Below are 10132 nucleotides of genomic sequence, written 5' to 3' on the forward strand. Positions count from 1 at the left end.
GAACAGACTTCCATTTATGTCCCATTACCTTCTTAAATGTAATGAAATGACTTTGTTTTTATTTCTGTAAAAAGGAAAGTAATATTCAACTTAGAAATTAGTTTTATTACATTACAGTAAAATTAGCATTTAAATAATCACAAATTGTATAAAATATCTGTACATGTCTGTAACTTTAATATGGCAAATTTGGGCTGTCCAACCTCACTGGCGTTAAAATATATTCATTAAAATCCCCACATTTACAATGCATGTAATTGTAATGTACAATATATAAAAAAATGTGACAGTCTGAGGTGGGAAAATAAAAAATTTCTGAAGGTTAAGCATTTACTTTGATTAATACTTTTGTCAAAAAACAAAAGACCAAAAAAACATTTTTAAAGAGTTTTGAGGCCTAAAATGAACTCTGTTCATGGAAAGTCCCTGCAAGTGTTTCCAGAGAAGAACATGCTTTGGTACCATTATTAGTACTGTTTCGGTTAATCTTTAAGCAGATACTAAAAAACATAAAGCCAGAATTTTCGGCACTGGACTGATGACCAAAGGAAAAAGGACAGTTCCAGTTTACTGGTCCCAAAGGACCCTGTACTTTGTGCAGTGGAGAAATGGCTTTTGTTTTCATCTGAAATGTATGTTTTTCATCAAACACATTGATGTGTATGAACTGTCGTAAGTGCTAGAAGTTGTCAAGGTACCGTTTATCAATTACATTACTGATATATTTAAGTGGGGTCAAACGGGGTCCAAGCACTTTGTGCAGCTCCCAGAAGCCTCAGGAATACATGTGACAAACACAACTTTAATCTCCCACCAGCCCCCTAACTGAGAACCTTCATAAGGTTTGGAGACACAGGCTGTTAAAAAGGTGTTTAAAAGGTTGAAAATAAGTGAACACACCCTCTATAGGTAACTTAAATATGGCATTTTGTGCACATTTGATTGCAGGATTTCTTTTTACTTGGTGAATAAAACATACAGTCAACTCCAGAATGATTAGTACACTTAATGAAAAAAAACAAAAAAAACAAAACATATATATATATATATATATATATACACACACACGCACATATATATATATATATATATATATATATATATATATATATATATAATCATGACTATTAACAGCTTATCTTAATAGGATCTAAAAATGAGTGAAGTTCATGTTGCAGAGAAGTCTTACTGTTCTTGCAGTGAAACTTGTAAGCTGTCCAATCATATGTTTGCATTCGAGCAAACTTAAACATGAGATAGTTTGTGAAACACTTGACCTCAGAATCGTATATAATCATCACCACTGCAGAACACTCTAACATCTACGATTCACACCAAACCATAAAAAAAACTACAGCACGCCTTCAGCTATCAGCTATCACTCAGTCAACCAGCTTGATAGCTTTTGGTACTTAAATGTATGGCGGTGTTATCATCTGTTTACAGCACCTCTACAGAGGCAGAGAGTGCAGAAAATAAACTCGGAATGTTTTCGAGTTTAACATAGCCGATACCTGATTCATTATAAGATGCCTGGATCGGCTCCAAAATTCAGATTTATGATCGGATAACTGTGGCTTGGCTAATTGGCTAATGTGTTTACCCATCAGCCAGTTTTTCTCCTTTATTCCTTGCTTTCAGTTACTGTGTGTAGTAACCTTGTAGTCTGTTTGCTGCATGACCTGATATAATAATGCGAAATCTTCATAGAGCCAAGATAATTATATAATGATAGAAAACCTAAAAGATGTATAAATTGGTGCTTTTGGTATTGAGATCGAATACAGAAGGCTGTTACGAAAACCATAATAGTGGCAGAGTGAAACAGTATAAATAGCCAAAACACCATGAAAAGATGCAAACTTCACTGAAAATACATAAGTTCAGCTGATGGTGAGGTAAGCACGCAGATAAATACAAGCTAACATCCTTTTTGTTTTTTTCCTGCTTAGGAAGTGAGTAAAAAGCAAAACACTCTACTCTTTTGGGATATTGAAAGTCTAATCTTATGACCAGATCTGGAAGACACTGGCATGTGGTGATCTAAAAAGCTTGAACAAAGTATTGGCAGACAGCAACAGTTGCTAAGCAGTGATCTTAGGGTCACAACTTGACTGGTTTAGTAAAGTCAGATGAGGTAATAGACAGATAGCATTCTCTATTTGTCTTAAAGACTAGTTTGACATCGCTTTCTTGGACTAAATCCCAAGCCACATGTCATCTACTACAGCTTTTTGTGGTTTCGTTCTGGGTTTAAATTAATGTAGTAGCAGGAAATTTCTGGTGCGCATTGTGGGTCTTAAAGAAACAGAGCAGAACTGTGCATGGCAGTGTTTATGACACAGCAGTCATTATGCATTAATAACATAAAACACAGTTCACAGACCTCCCAGAACACAGGCCTGTATGCAAGAACATGTCCTGCATACCCAGACGCTACGCCACTGTGTAGTAATATATGAGGGCAAGTATGTTTTTGTAACTGTTATTTTTTTGGCATGTTTCACATTAGCATAAACAGTGGGCTTTTCAGAGTCCTTTTGAGCTTTGACAGCTACAGATGAGATGGTCACTTGGTCCTAAAAGGAAACACACACATAAACATCATAATGTTGACTGGGCCTCACTCTTTCCACACATCACTGCCTTCTAAACCCAGATCAGCCATTTGTAGTGATTCCTGATTGAGCATGTAAAGCACTAAATGAGGTCTGATACAGAACTGTGCACAAGTTTGAGATCACCCTTTCATTTATTTACCTTCTAGTCTAAATGTTACATAAGCCATTTATTTTTCAGTGTTCATTAAAAAATAAGCAGGAAACATAATTAATAGACAGCTGTCCAAAGCCTACAACACTTTATATAACAGCTGTGTCAGAGGTTAATATGTCCACTCTTTACTTTGTGCACCTGTGACTTTAACCCTTTCATCCTTTTAATCTTAAAGCCAACCAGTTACAGCTCCTCCCAAAAAAAAAATTACTTACTAAAGATCTCACTGATTGTATGTTGCCCTTCAAAAAGACAAGCAACTACTGTAACTCACCTTAGCTGCCTTCACATTTCTTTCTCATGAGCATCTAAAGTGGCTAAAAGGACATAATTCTTAAGAGAACCACTTGTATGAAATAGGTGAAAAAATATGAGTTTCCAAAACTGGAGTCGAAAACTGATTAAAAGCTATGTAAAAAATGGGACTTCTAACAACCACCTGCAAGACCTGCAGTCACCTGTAGACCACCAAAATTGCCCCATCAGATTTGAGAGTCTTTGAGAGAGAGGAGAAAATCAAGCTCCATTGTTGCTTCAAATCTGAAAAAATTCTCAGGTGTTTCTGAGCAGACAACTCAACACTAGGGATCTGAAAAGATGACTGGCTGTCGAGAAGGTCTTTGGAAGATGTTTTAGGTCCTTGGAAGCAACAGAAGGTAGTATTTACACTACTGAAGCACTAAAATAAATGTTCATCCAAATCGTCGTCACTTGAAATAGATAATAACACAATGTATTGATTATGTACACTCACTGAGCACTTTATTATGAACTATATACTAATATAGGGTGGGGCTTTTCTTTGCTTTCAAAACAGACTCAATTCTTTCTCCCAATTCCTTTGAGAATGTGGTCCATGTTGACATGAGTGAATCAAGCAGATGCTGCAGATTGTTCAGTTGCCCCCTCATGGTGCGGATCTCAGGTTCTACCACATCCCAAAGGTGTACTGTTGGATTGAGATCTGAATACTGGGAAGGTCACTGAAGAGCACTAAACTCACTGACATGTTCATGAAAGCAGTTTGAAATGACTTTTGCTTTGTGACATGGTGCCCTGTCATGCTGGAAGTCGCAATTAGAAGATGGTAAATTGTGGCAAAGAAAGGATGAACATGGTCAGCAACAATACTTCAGTTTGTGCAATGATTGGTATTAACAGGCCCAGAGTGTGCCAAGAAAACAATCCTCACACCATTACATCATCTCCATCAGCCTGGCCTGTTGATACAAATCCAGGATAGATCCATGGATTCATGTTCTTGGCACCAAATTCTAACACTACCATCTGTGTGCCTCAGCAGAAATCAAGATGCATCAGACAAGGCCATGTTTTCAACTGTCCAGTTTTGGTGAGCCTGTGAACACTGCAGCCTGGTTGTCTGCTGTTGTAGCCCATCCACCTCCAGGTTCAACATGTCATGCATTCTGAGATGCTTTTCTGCTCACCACAATTATACAGAGTGGTTATCTGCATTACCATAGCCTCTCTTAGTTTGAACCAATCTGACCAATCTCCGTAGACCTCTCTCATCAAGAAGGCATTTCTATCTGCAGAACTGCCACTCACTGAATGTTTTTTCTCACTTGCACCAACCTGCATAAACTCTAAAGACTGTTGTGCATGAAAATCCTCAGTCAGTTATAAAAATACTTAAGCCAGCCCATCTGTCACCAACAATCATGCCACGGTCAAAATCACGGAGATCAAATTTTTCCCTGATTCGGATGGTTGACATAGACATTACCTGCAGCTGCTGGCGTGTATCTGCATGATTTCATGCTTGCAGCTGTGTATGTAAATGTAAACAAAAATGGAATGCACTGATGTGCAAATCATATTTACCTATATTTAATTGAAAATAGTACAAAGATTTCAAATGTTGAAACTGAGAAATTTTATGTTTTTTTTTTTGTTTTTTTTTTAATATATGCCCATTTTGAATTTCATGCCAGCAACACGTTTCAAAAAAGTTGGGATGGGGCATGTTTACCACTGTGCTGCATCACCTTTTAACAACACTGTAAGTGCTTAGAACTGAGGAGACACTGCTGTAGTTTTGAAACTGAAATATTTTCCCATTTTTGCTTTATGTAGGATTTCATTTGCTCTGATGTTTTTGGTCTCCTTTGTCATATTTTCATTTTATTATGTACAAAATGTTTTCAGTGGGTGACAGTCTGGACTGCAGGTAAGCCAGTTTTACTGCAGAGTCATGCTGTTGTAATATGTGTAAAATGTGGTTTGGCATTGTCCTGCTGAAATAAGCAAGGTCTTCCCCAAAAAAGACATCTGGATCCGGTTTGTATGGCTTCTTCTAAGGAAGAGTTTTAACTTGCATTTCTGGATGCAGCGATGAACTATGTTCACATACAATGGTTCATGAGCCCATGCAGTGATTTTCACTACAAAATCATGTCTGTTTTTAATGTAGTGCCATCTGAGGACCCAGAGATCACGGCAAGCCAGTATTGGTTTTGATATGCTGTTTTTGTACCATTTTCAATTAAAAATAGGGTTTAAATGCTTTGCACATCATTGCATTTTTTTTTTATTTACATTTTGCACACCATTTGGAAATGGGGTTGTACCTTATAGGTGAACTTTGTAGTTCTACAATTACAGACTGTAGTCCATCTATTTCTCTGCATACTTTGTTAGCCCCCTTTTACCCTGTTCTTCAATGGTCAGCACCCCTTCAGGACGACCACAAAGCAAGTATTATTTGGATGGTGGATCATCCCTTTCCCTTTGCTGATTAAAGAATTTACGTACGCAATGACTGTGTTGACTGGAAATTAAATAAATACAGGATGAAATCATTTGCTACCTCATTCTGTAAGAGTATTAACACAATGTTTTATTTATAGATCTTCATCTATACACTGATCCCAAAAACATATCATGTACCTCCTGTTCTGCTGAATTGTCCGCTCTGTGAAAAGCTACATCTGAATATGTCACGTCCTCCTCAGCCTGGAGAGAACATTGAAGCCATTCAAAACATTGGACAATTTTGCAGTTAATGAATTCTTTTTATCTGTCTTTATCAGTCACACACTGGGGTTGAGCGCTTTGAGATTTCATGTTAAATTTCTGTTCCATGTCTGAATGGATAAATAAACATTTTGCCTATTCATATTTAAAAGGGCTCACTGATTAGTGGTGTGGGAACTCACTAATGGGGGAGGAAATCAGAGCCAAAGAAAAAATAAGCATGAAAGTAGCACACATCAAAGAACATGTTTGGGTGTTATTTTAGCACCAGTTAGCTACAAATAAGCCTGTACTGTGGTGTGTTATGTTTGATCTGCTAACTAAGCTCTTATTAGCTTAGCCCAAGCGCTACAGTCCCAAACACAGCAGAACAGGTTTCACTTTGGCTTTCTGTCACTCCAACACCAGCCTCTCGACTTATTTAGGATCTAAATTTGTGTCAACAGAGCAACAGTTTTTAGAATCAAGACTGTAACGTGGTGTATGGCACTGTTTAGGGCTGTAGCCTGCTTGCTAAGCTAGCTTTAAGTTAACACATCAGGCTACAGATCTAAACAACTTCTGTCACCTCAGATTTTAATAATTATTTTGAAATATATCATCTAAACCTACCTGTTCTGTGGTGATCAGAGCTGTTATCATGCTAGCTAAGCTACTGGTAACCAGCTCTTCTCTCCTAGTTAGCAGTTCAGATAGATGGTTTGATATTTATTGAATGATGGCTTGAAAAAAATTTGGGGATGGTTTGAAGGCATTAAAAAAGGGGATACTACAAACATCCACACACACTTGTCTTTGTGTTGCTTTTCCTTTTTGGCCATGAACTAAGGAGGAGTAGGTCACATTATCCTAGAGAAACAAATAATACAGGTCAGTCAGTTCTTTAAACACGTAGGATTAGCTGCACATTCATCTTAATCACACAATTTCTGACTGTATATGCTCTCACCTTGGCAGGTTTGTCTTTTTCAGGTCCTACAGATGAGTATGTTACATTGTCCTTGAAAGGAAAGACTCATTACTGCAACATGCTTAATGCATGGATATACTTTATAAGTATAAAAACTCCAATATGTTGGTAATCTTCCTGGCACACTGAAGCAAGTTTTTTACTATTTTTTCAAATAGTAAAAGTCAAAATAACTCGTTGGTTTTGGATTTGCGTGTGTTCACCATCATCTCAATATACACCTATCAGGCATAACAGTATGACCATTATCCTTGTTTCTACGCTCATTGTCCATTTTATCAGCTCCACTTACTATATAGGTGCACTTTGTAGTTCTACAATTACAGACTGTAGTCCATCTGTTTCTCTGCATACTTTGTTAGCCCCCTTTTACCCTGTTCTTCAGTGGTCAGGACCCCCATGGACCCTCACAGAGAAGGTACTATTTGGGTGGTGGGTCATTCTCAGCACTGCAGTGACACTGACATGGTGGTGGTGTGTTAGTGTGTGTTGTGTTGGCCTGAGTGGATCAGATACAGCAGTGCTGCTTTTTAAACACCTCAGTGTCACTGCTGGACTGAGAATAGTCCACCAACCAAAAATATCCAGCCAACAGCGTCCAGTGACCACTGATGAAGGACTAGAGGATGACCAACATAAACTGTGCAGCAGCAAATGAGCTATCGTCTCTGACTTTACATCTACAAGGTGGACTGACAGGGTAGGAGTGTCTAATAGAGTGGACAGTGAGTGGACACAGTGTTTAAAAACAGCCTACAGTCTGGCGCCTCAGGCACCATTTAAGGGTGGAACGGGACAATTCAAATGCGAAGCAGGAGAATGAGACGTGACTTCAGCCTTGCAGAAAGTCAAACATTGAGAGACATTTTACAAGAAGCTCGCGGAGACGTTTCCTGAGGAGGGGAAAAGCAGCTACAGCTGAGCTGAAGTTTAAAGCAGAGCAAAGTAAGTCTGAGTTTTTGTTCATTAAAATTTTAGCCTTTGTTAGTACATCAGCACGTACTGAGACATACTTACAGCCAAGATGGCAAACCAGACATAAAATCTTGTGGCTCCCAAAGTGGTTTTATTTTTGTTGAAAGGACAAAATGGCTCTATATTTTGGTTGTGACCCCTGAGGGAAGTCTACTTGTGAGGGGAGAACGCTTGCCCAATTACTCGAACTGTCTGTGGCTCAGTCAGGATTGCACAATCACCACCAGCCCAGTTAACGACCGCGTTCTGTGGTTCAGATTTTGCATGGATTGCCTGAAGCCTGTAGCGAAATTGTAGCGAAAATTATCGCTACAGCTACACAAAAAGTTTTAAGCCGCTACAGCTATTAGCTAAATTTCATAAAACTGCAGCGGCTACAGCTATTAGCTACAAAAATATGTAGTTAACTACTAAAAGTAGCGCACTACAGCAACTCCCCCATCCCTGGTTATCAGTGACACTTGTTTGTTATAAGGTGACTATTTTCCTTTGCAGTTTAGCTGGTTAAATGAAATAGCTAAACTGAATAATAATCTGTGCATATGAAAATACTCCTCTTCCTTAGAACCCAAGCTTAATTTCAGCTGGCACACCATACATTAATCTTTGCTAAACCATCCAAATTGTTGTTACTTAAAATGGATATTAACATTATGTATTAATTACAGATGTCACAGATGTATATATGTACACTATATGGACAAACTAATTGGGACAACTACACATTACACCTAAAGGAGCTGGAAAAAGAAAGGACCGTCCTGAAACTGTTCCTAAAAAGTTGGAAACATACAATTGTCCAAAACATCTTGGTATGCTGAAGCATCAAGATTTCCCTTTACTGGAATTAGGGAGCCTAGAAAATTTCATGATAAAAAATTTGTTCAAAAAACGTATGATGGATAAAATAGGTTAAAATGACTTAATTTCCATTAAACATTGAGAGCATCTTTTCCTTCTACTGTACAGATAACATTTTGGAGAAACAAGGTTTGATCCACCCAAAAACGATATACACACTGACCGGCCACATGTTAAAGTACTTAAAATAGCCAGTGCCTGATCCATTAAAATATGCCCAGACAGGCCCTGATTCTGATATTTTGGATCAGGTTGGAAAATCCCTAGTATTGATTGCTTTTTACACCTTGTGTTTGGGGTAACTTGCATTCAGGCAGCAGAGTGTATTCCATTATATTTAGTGTCATTAGTACAGCCTGTACTACACAGTAGGAAACTTGTAGATTACTACAGTATTAAATGGCTTGGCAAACTTTATATTTCGCAACCCAGAGTGCTTTATCATTCCACTGAACATGACATGGGCATGGCTTTAATGGGGCACTAAGACAGATAAGCTTTATCAACACATTTATAGACACTAACACTTCTGTATTGAAAATGTTCAGAAATTTAAAGATACCTGGTCTTGTGGTGGTTTGCTGTTTCCACGGTGGATTACAGTTGAGTATGTTATATCATCCTAAAGAAAGCCATGAGTTTCATGATTTGCTACACATATTAGTAAATAAGTTATCTTTCCGTTTCTGATAGTGAAATTGTTTAGAGATGATTTTTTGTACCTCATTTCTTCTCTGTCCTGTTCCTTTTTCATTACTCCTTTTTATTCCTGAGGAATTTGAACATAACAAGCTGTATAATAAGCTGCATATTTGTGGTATTTTTTTTTTGTGTGTGTTAGTACATGTACACTTATTCATACCTTTTCTGTATTTCCAGTAGGTGAAAGCAGCTTCTCCTATCAGTAAGAGCAGGATCAGTAAGAGTGCACAAATGTAGATGATGATGATGGGAATCTCAGGATTGGTGCCAGGATTGGAGGCATTGTAGGGGGTATTTTTTGCTGTAAAAATGGGTTTGTACTGTAATTTCACATTAAATATTTACTCATAGCTCATTAAAACAAACAGAAAATTGCTGAATATGCAGATTATTTTTTTAATTTGATTAAAAACATTGTTGTGCATATTTTATATGAATTCTTATGTCATTTCTTTCATTTAGGATTATCAGGCATGTGCCGCATACAGCTTGAGTGTAATTCCGTATCTCTGGCAGCATATTTAAAATTAGATCATGGTCAATATTATTGTAAGTACTCTGTGAGGACGTACAACAACAACAACAATAATAATAATAATAATAATAATAATAATAATAATATCTTTATTTATAAAGCACTTTTCATACTGTTGACAGCAAGTACTTTACAGACAGGTGATGTAGCTTAACAGTAACAGAAGAAAGTATGAGTATTAATTTAAATGAAATAAGACAATGAGAGATCAAAGAAAGAGTTAAATAGATACATTTTCCCATGTTTCTTAAAAGTGAGCACTGAGTATCTGCAGATCTATGGTCATGTGCTGGAACATAAACAGACAGCACGTTCAG

The sequence above is a fragment of the Colossoma macropomum genome, unplaced genomic scaffold (assembly GCF_904425465.1).
Source record: "Colossoma macropomum unplaced genomic scaffold, Colossoma_macropomum, whole genome shotgun sequence".
Classification (NCBI taxonomy): Eukaryota; Metazoa; Chordata; class Actinopteri; order Characiformes; family Serrasalmidae; genus Colossoma; species Colossoma macropomum.